Consider the following 7,500-nt stretch of genomic DNA (forward strand, 5'->3'; position numbering starts at 1 on the left):
TATCTTTACTGTACTATGATCGAGCAAGAAACTCAAAAAAATGAAATAAAATCAAAATCATGAAAACGTGTTTACGTCACAGAGCCAATACATTTTTTTTTTTTCGATTTAATCTATTCAAAATGAAATTTAAAATAAAGACTCGCGATTACAATATAAAGTTGGGAAGTGAATAGACAAACATTATATCTAGTTTTTGATATGACTATTTTCAACCAAGAGAGAAAGTCATTGACGTGTGGTGGTCGTGATGTACCCACTGAGTTTCGGGAGCAGGACGAGGACAGTTTCCCTCTGGACTTGGCAGCACTTGGCGCAGCGACATCGGAGGCCGTTCGTGCAGCACGTTCATTCTTTGTTTTGTCTTTTTAGAAGTTGAAAAAGTTTCACTTTTATTATCATCTTATTTATTTAAAAACTTTCTTACGACAAGACAACCGAGGTGATATAAACAAGGGTCTTGTCACCGAATACACACAAACACACACAGACACATACACAAGGACACCCCCCCCACACACACACACAAACACACGCAGAAACTCACACATATACAAACACACACACACATAAAAACACTCATAAACACACAGACACAGACATAAGCACACACACACAAACACACACGGACACACGTAAACACACACACACACACATAAACAAACACAAACACAATGATAAGCACACACACATAAACATACCCACAAACATAAATATAACTCATACACACACGTACACACATATAAACATATATAAACATACACACAAACACACATAACACACGCATAAACACATATACAATCACAAATATAAGCACATACACAAACATAAACACACAAACACACACACAAACATTAACACACACATGCACACACACACACACACACACACACACACACACACACACATTACTCACACACACACACACACACACACACACACACACACACACACACACACACACACACACACACACACACACACACGCACGTACACACACAGACACACAAACACACACACAACACACAAACATAAACACACATAAACACATGTAAACACACACAAACACACATGAACTCACACACATATACACATACATAAACACTGTTACACACACAAACAAAAACAAACACACATACACACATAAACTCACACATATACAAACGCACACATAAACACACGTATAAACACACACAAACACAAACATAAGCACACATACACACATAAACACACACACATACACACATAATCACACACATACTCAAACACACACAAACATAAACACATAAATGCACACAGAAACACACACACAGAAACACATACATAAGCACTCATACACACACAAACACATGCACATAAATAAAACACACACACACACAAATACACACTGATGTTTATTTGTTTATTTTATTTTATCTTATTTTTTAAGGTACAAAACTCTGCATGAACTACATACACTATACACTCCAGTAGAGTGTAGGACTGCCCCGTCCTTCGCGCTTCCTTAGAGGAAACTGGTACAGGATGTGCTGCCTGTTGGTCACGAGGAACTGGTGCTCCACACTAGGCATCTTGTCAGTAGTTATGACATTTATTCAATTCCATGGTGCAGTTGCTTCAATGCACGGTAATGATGACTTTTACCCGAAAAGTAGAATATATAATATTTAAATAATAACATATAGTACACTTAAAATAAAAAATCTGTAAACTTTCAAATTCTGGCAATAGAAATTGAATGCAGTAAACGGTATATTTTAAATACATAAAACTTTATGAAACTTATCGTTCAGCGATTCAGGATTCCCGCAAAGTAATGTAAAGCTACTTATGTAATGATATCTTTAAATTTCATGTTCGTTTCCGTATGCTTAATCTGAATTTCGTGACCTTAAATCAATTACTACGTGAATATTTGTTTTGCCTTAACAACTGGAGTACAACTATACACCATACAGGCGCCAATCGCCAGTTGATGTCGATTTTCAGAGGGAAGCAATGCTGATAAAAAAAAAAAAAAAAAAAAAAAAAAAAAAAAAATGATACATTTACAAGAGGAAAATCAAGCATATTTTAATTTTGAATTAAGATTAAGACTTTTATAATCATTTAAGTTCTAAGAAAATAAACTTCTATGGCACATCATTTACATAATTTGCATTTTGAAGTAACTGAAACGCGATCAAGTGATTCACATTTTGTTCCAATAATGTGCGCTTTGGTGATCGCACAAGAGCGGACAGAACATTATTAATCTGTCGATAAACTGTCAAAAGACTTTCTCCATGGCTTGTACAGAATGTGACCCAGAATTCTGGCATTCCACAACTGAGCAATCTATAGTATGACTAAGCATAAGGTTCAGCGTGGAGTGCGGCGAAGTGGTGTCCACATTTTCTTTAAGAATAGGACGGTTAGAATTGGCGAGTGCGCAGCGTACACTGCAGTTATTATTATTATTATTATTATTATTATTATTATTATTATTATTATTATTATTATTATCATCCGGTGTTGGTGTCAAATTTAAATTGACAAAAGGAGGTTTAAGGCGCTCCTTCCGTCCGATAGCCTACAGGTCACCCCTGGGCCGGGTGTAGCACCTGTCAAGCCCCCCATGCCAGGGTAACCGTGAAAGCGTCGGCAGCAGGGCGTTGGATTACCAGAAAGGCGGAAGAGTCTATTGCAGATCAACGGCTTGAAGGTTGCTGCAGCTAGGCGGATGATCCATATTTGGACAACGGTTAGGTGCTCACAAAACAAGTTAGCTGTCACTGCGCGGAGGAAGGTAATGGCAACCCACCTCTAGTAGCCTGCCTAGTATATTCATGAAATGTCTACAAGCAAGATGAAACCCAACAACGTGAAGGACACCGGAAATGGGGTCTCGTTCGGTAGGGATTATCATTCGCTGATTATCATATCTCAACGTGGAACGTAAGAACAATGTATCAAAGTGGAAAAATGAACAATATCTTGAAGGAAATGAAACCACTAGGTATCAACATCCTAGGTGTGTGTAAAGTGAGATGGCCTGGAGCAGGAAAAGGTATAGCAGAAGGAACCACATTTATGTACTCTGGTAGAACCGACAATAAGCATGAGCATGGAGTGGGAGTGGGAATTCTAGACCAAGAGTGCGCTAAATGTATTGCTGGTGTCTGGTGTAACTCTGACAGAGTTATGCTAGCAAGACTTCGTGGCAAACCGTTTGACACAGTTGTGATACAGTGCTATGCACCCACAACTGACTGCAATGATGATGAAATATATGTGTTTTTATGATCAATTAGATGAAGCAATAAAACAATGTAAATCTCAAGACATAACAATAGTCATGGGTGATTTTAATGCGAAAATTGGACAAAACGAAGATGGCAAAATTGTTGGGAAATTCGGACTAGGACAAAGAAACGAAAGGGGTGAAAAATTAGTTGAGTGGTGCAAAGAACAAACAATGATTGTAACAAACACACATTTCAAACATCATGTAAAAAAAATGTACACCTGGAAGAGTCCTGGAGATGGCTGTCGGAACCAGATTGATTTTATATTGATAAATGAGCGCTTTAAAGTAAGGACCTATCCGGGTGCTGATTGTAATACTGATCATATACTACTGTGTGGAAAAATCAAAATGAAGTTAAATAATTTTTTTCGAAGAAACAAGAAACTGCAGATTAAAACGTCTAAAAAACAATAATGAAGTTAAGAAGAATTTTAGCCAAAAGGTAAAAAATCAAAATCAAGAAAAGTCAACAATGGAAGATATGCATGAATGGAAGTTTCTACAGAATGCATTGATGCAGACCAGTGCATACCAAAGAAAGAGAAGGCTTTCGGAAAGACAAGATGGAGGAGAGAAGGTTAGCAAAAGGAAATCAAGAAAAGTATAACACATTGAACTCTGAAATCAGCAAGATGTGCACAATAGCTAAGGAAGAATAACTAGAAGCATGTTGTGCAGAAATTGAAGATCTTGAAAAGAAAGATATACAAATAATGCACGAGAAAGTTAGACAAGTTACATACAAAGAAAAGAAAACTATGACAAGCTGCATTAAAGATGAAGATGGCTCAATCCTGATGGATGAAGAAGCAGTCAAGAAAAGGCGGACCAACTACATTAAAAGTCTATATGCAGATGGAAGCAGGAAAGAAAGACCAGCAATAAAAAAAGTCCATGGAGGGGAAAACAATAACATCAAAAGAAACTATAGAGGCTATGAATCAAATTGACGATATACGTTAACTATAATCCGTCTTAAGTTTCTAAAATTTTAACTAACAAACAAACTTAACGTACCATATGCAAAATAATGGTAAACCTGTGTTAAAATGGTGATGGGTATGTAGGCACGGAAAACAAGCGTGTTTGCATAGCGAACAAGCGTGACGTCACGGCAAAAGAGGCCTAAGTTGCGCGGCAAGCAGGCGAGGCGGTGAGGTGGCGAGGAAGGTGACGGCAGACGGGTGGTGAGCTCCACACGCTCCACACTACCCATACAAGGGCAGACCCAACCCTGACAGGTAAAAGGAGAGGTTCCTGTACCCCTCAGCAGCTGAATATATTCTATAAAAAAAAAAAAATAAAATAAAAAAAATAGCCAAATAAACCTATTTCATATATTAATGCCTTATTTGTGCTCCCAAATTCCCATAAAGGCATAAGACAAGATCGTCTCTTAAACAGAGCAAGAACTCGAGACATAACACAAATTAAAAATGGAAAAGCTACAGGAAATGATAACATTGCGTTTGAACTAGTCAATGCTTTAGATGATTTTGGAATAGAAAAGATCACAGAAATTGCAAATAATGTATACGACTCTGAAAATGTTCCTGAAGAAATGCTAGAATCAATATTCATAGCTTTACCTAAACAATCTGGGACAACTGATTGCAAACAACACAGAACTATTAGCTTGATGAGCCATATAACAAAGATTATTTTAAGAGTGAAATTAAATAGGGTAAAGGGCACTATTATAGAAAATATATCAGATGAACAGTTTGGCTACAGACCAGGAAAGGGAACAAGAAATGCAATCTTATGCTTAAGAACAATAATAGAAAAGCAAGACTTGTACATCTGTTTTATAGATTATGTGAAGGCGTTTGATTGTGTAAAACACGAAGAGCTGATCAAAATATTAGAACTGGAAATTGATGGAAAAGATCTAAGACTGATTAGGAATTTATATGGGGATAAAAAAGCTGCAATTAGATTAAATGGAGAAGTGGGTGAATGGAGTCCGACAAGGTTGCATTTTATCTACTTGATTTATTTAATATTTATAGTGAAGAGGCTCTAAACAAAATCAAGACACGTGATGGCGCTAAACAAAATCAAGACACGTGATGGCGCTAAACAAAATCAAGACACGTGATGGCGCTAAACAAAATCAAGACACGTGATGGCGCTAAACAAAATCAAGACACGTGATGGCGCTAAACAAAATCAAGACACGTGATGGCGCTAAACAAAATCAAGACACGTGATGGCGCTAAACAAAATCAAGACACGTGATGGCGCTAAACAAAATCAAGACACGTGATGGCGCTAAACAAAATCAAGACACGTGATGGCGCTAAACAAAATCAAGACACGTGATGGCGCTAAACAAAATCAAGACACGTGATGGCGCTAAACAAAATCAAGACACGTGATGGCGCTAAACAAAATCAAGACACGTGATGGCGCTAAACAAAATCAAGACACGTGATGGCGCTAAACAAAATCAAGACACGTGATGGCGCTAAACAAAATCAAGACACGTGATGGCGCTAAACAAAATCAAGACACGTGATGGCGCTAAACAAAATCAAGACACGTGATGGCGCTAAACAAAATCAAGACACGTGATGGCGCTAAACAAAATCAAGACACGTGATGGCGCTAAACAAAATCAAGACACGTGATGGCGCTAAACAAAATCAAGACACGTGATGGCGCTAAACAAAATCAAGACACGTGATGGCGCTAAACAAAATCAAGACACGTGATGGCGCTAAACAAAATCAAGACACGTGATGGCGCTAAACAAAATCAAGACACGTGATGGCGCTAAACAAAATCAAGACACGTGATGGCGCTAAACAAAATCAAGACACGTGATGGCGCTAAACAAAATCAAGACACGTGATGGCGCTAAACAAAATCAAGACACGTGATGGCGCTAAACAAAATCAAGACACGTGATGGCGCTAAACAAAATCAAGACACGTGATGGCGCTAAACAAAATCAAGACACGTGATGGCGCTAAACAAAATCAAGACACGTGATGGTTTAAAACTGGGGACAAGAAATTCCAATAATTTGAGATATGCAGATTATACAACTTTGATGGCAGACTCAGAAGAGAAACTTGAACTGGTCAACATCGTGTCAGTAGAAAGTGAAATCTTGGTCTGTCGATAAACTGTCAAGAGACTTTCTCCATGGTTTGTACCAAAAAAAAAAAAAAAAAAAAAAAAAAAATGCCAACATGTTGCTTGGAAGTGAATAAAAACATCATTGAACAGAAGGACAGTTTTAAATAACTTGGAAGTTGGATTATATCAGACGGAAGATCAGACAAAGGCATTCAGTACAGGATTGGAGTAGCAAAACAAACATTCACAGGTATGAAGAATTTATTTTGTTCAAAAAGAATCGGACTGCAAATTAAAAAACGATTATTGAAATGCTACATCTGGTCAGTGTGAACGTATGGGTGTGAGTCCTGGACTATAAGCAGAGCAATGGAAAATAAATTAGAAGCTGTGGAAATGTGGCTGTAGAGAAGAATGATGAAGATCTCGTGGGAGAAGAAAATGACGAATGAAGAAGTTCTACAGAAAGTAAAAACAGAGATACTGTTGAACACCATAAGAGAAAGGCAATGGAGATTTGTTGGACATATTCTGAGAGAGGAAGATGGAATAGAGAAACATGTTATAGAGGCAGAAATGAATGGAAATAGGGCAAGAGGAAGGCAGAAAAGGAAAATGCTTGACTGGATGAAGGAAAAGCTGAAAGTTAAGATATTGCGAAGGACAGAGAGAAAAGGAAAAAGATAGGAAAAAGACTGAAAGACAATTCATGAACGCATACGGCATGATATGCTATGGTACTCGAAGAAGAATATATATATATATTTTTTTTATCATTATCATCATTATTATTTTTAGTATTATTATTATTAGTAGTAGTAGTATTAGTAGTAGTAGTAGTAGTGGTATGACTTATTATTGCCATTATCATTATTATTATTATTATGACTTATTATTACTATTATCATTATTATCATTATTATGATTTATAATCATTATCATTATTCATATTATTATAGTTATTATGATAATGATAATAATAATAATGATAATTATCATCATTATTATTGTTGTTATTATTATCATTGTGATTAGTAATAGTAGTAATAGATAGTGTTATTTTTTATTATTGTTATGATTATTATTATTATCATTATCATTATTTTTAATATTTATATTATCAT

The sequence above is a fragment of the Penaeus chinensis genome, chromosome 34 (assembly GCF_019202785.1).
Source record: "Penaeus chinensis breed Huanghai No. 1 chromosome 34, ASM1920278v2, whole genome shotgun sequence".
Lineage (NCBI taxonomy): Eukaryota > Metazoa > Arthropoda > Malacostraca > Decapoda > Penaeidae > Penaeus > Penaeus chinensis.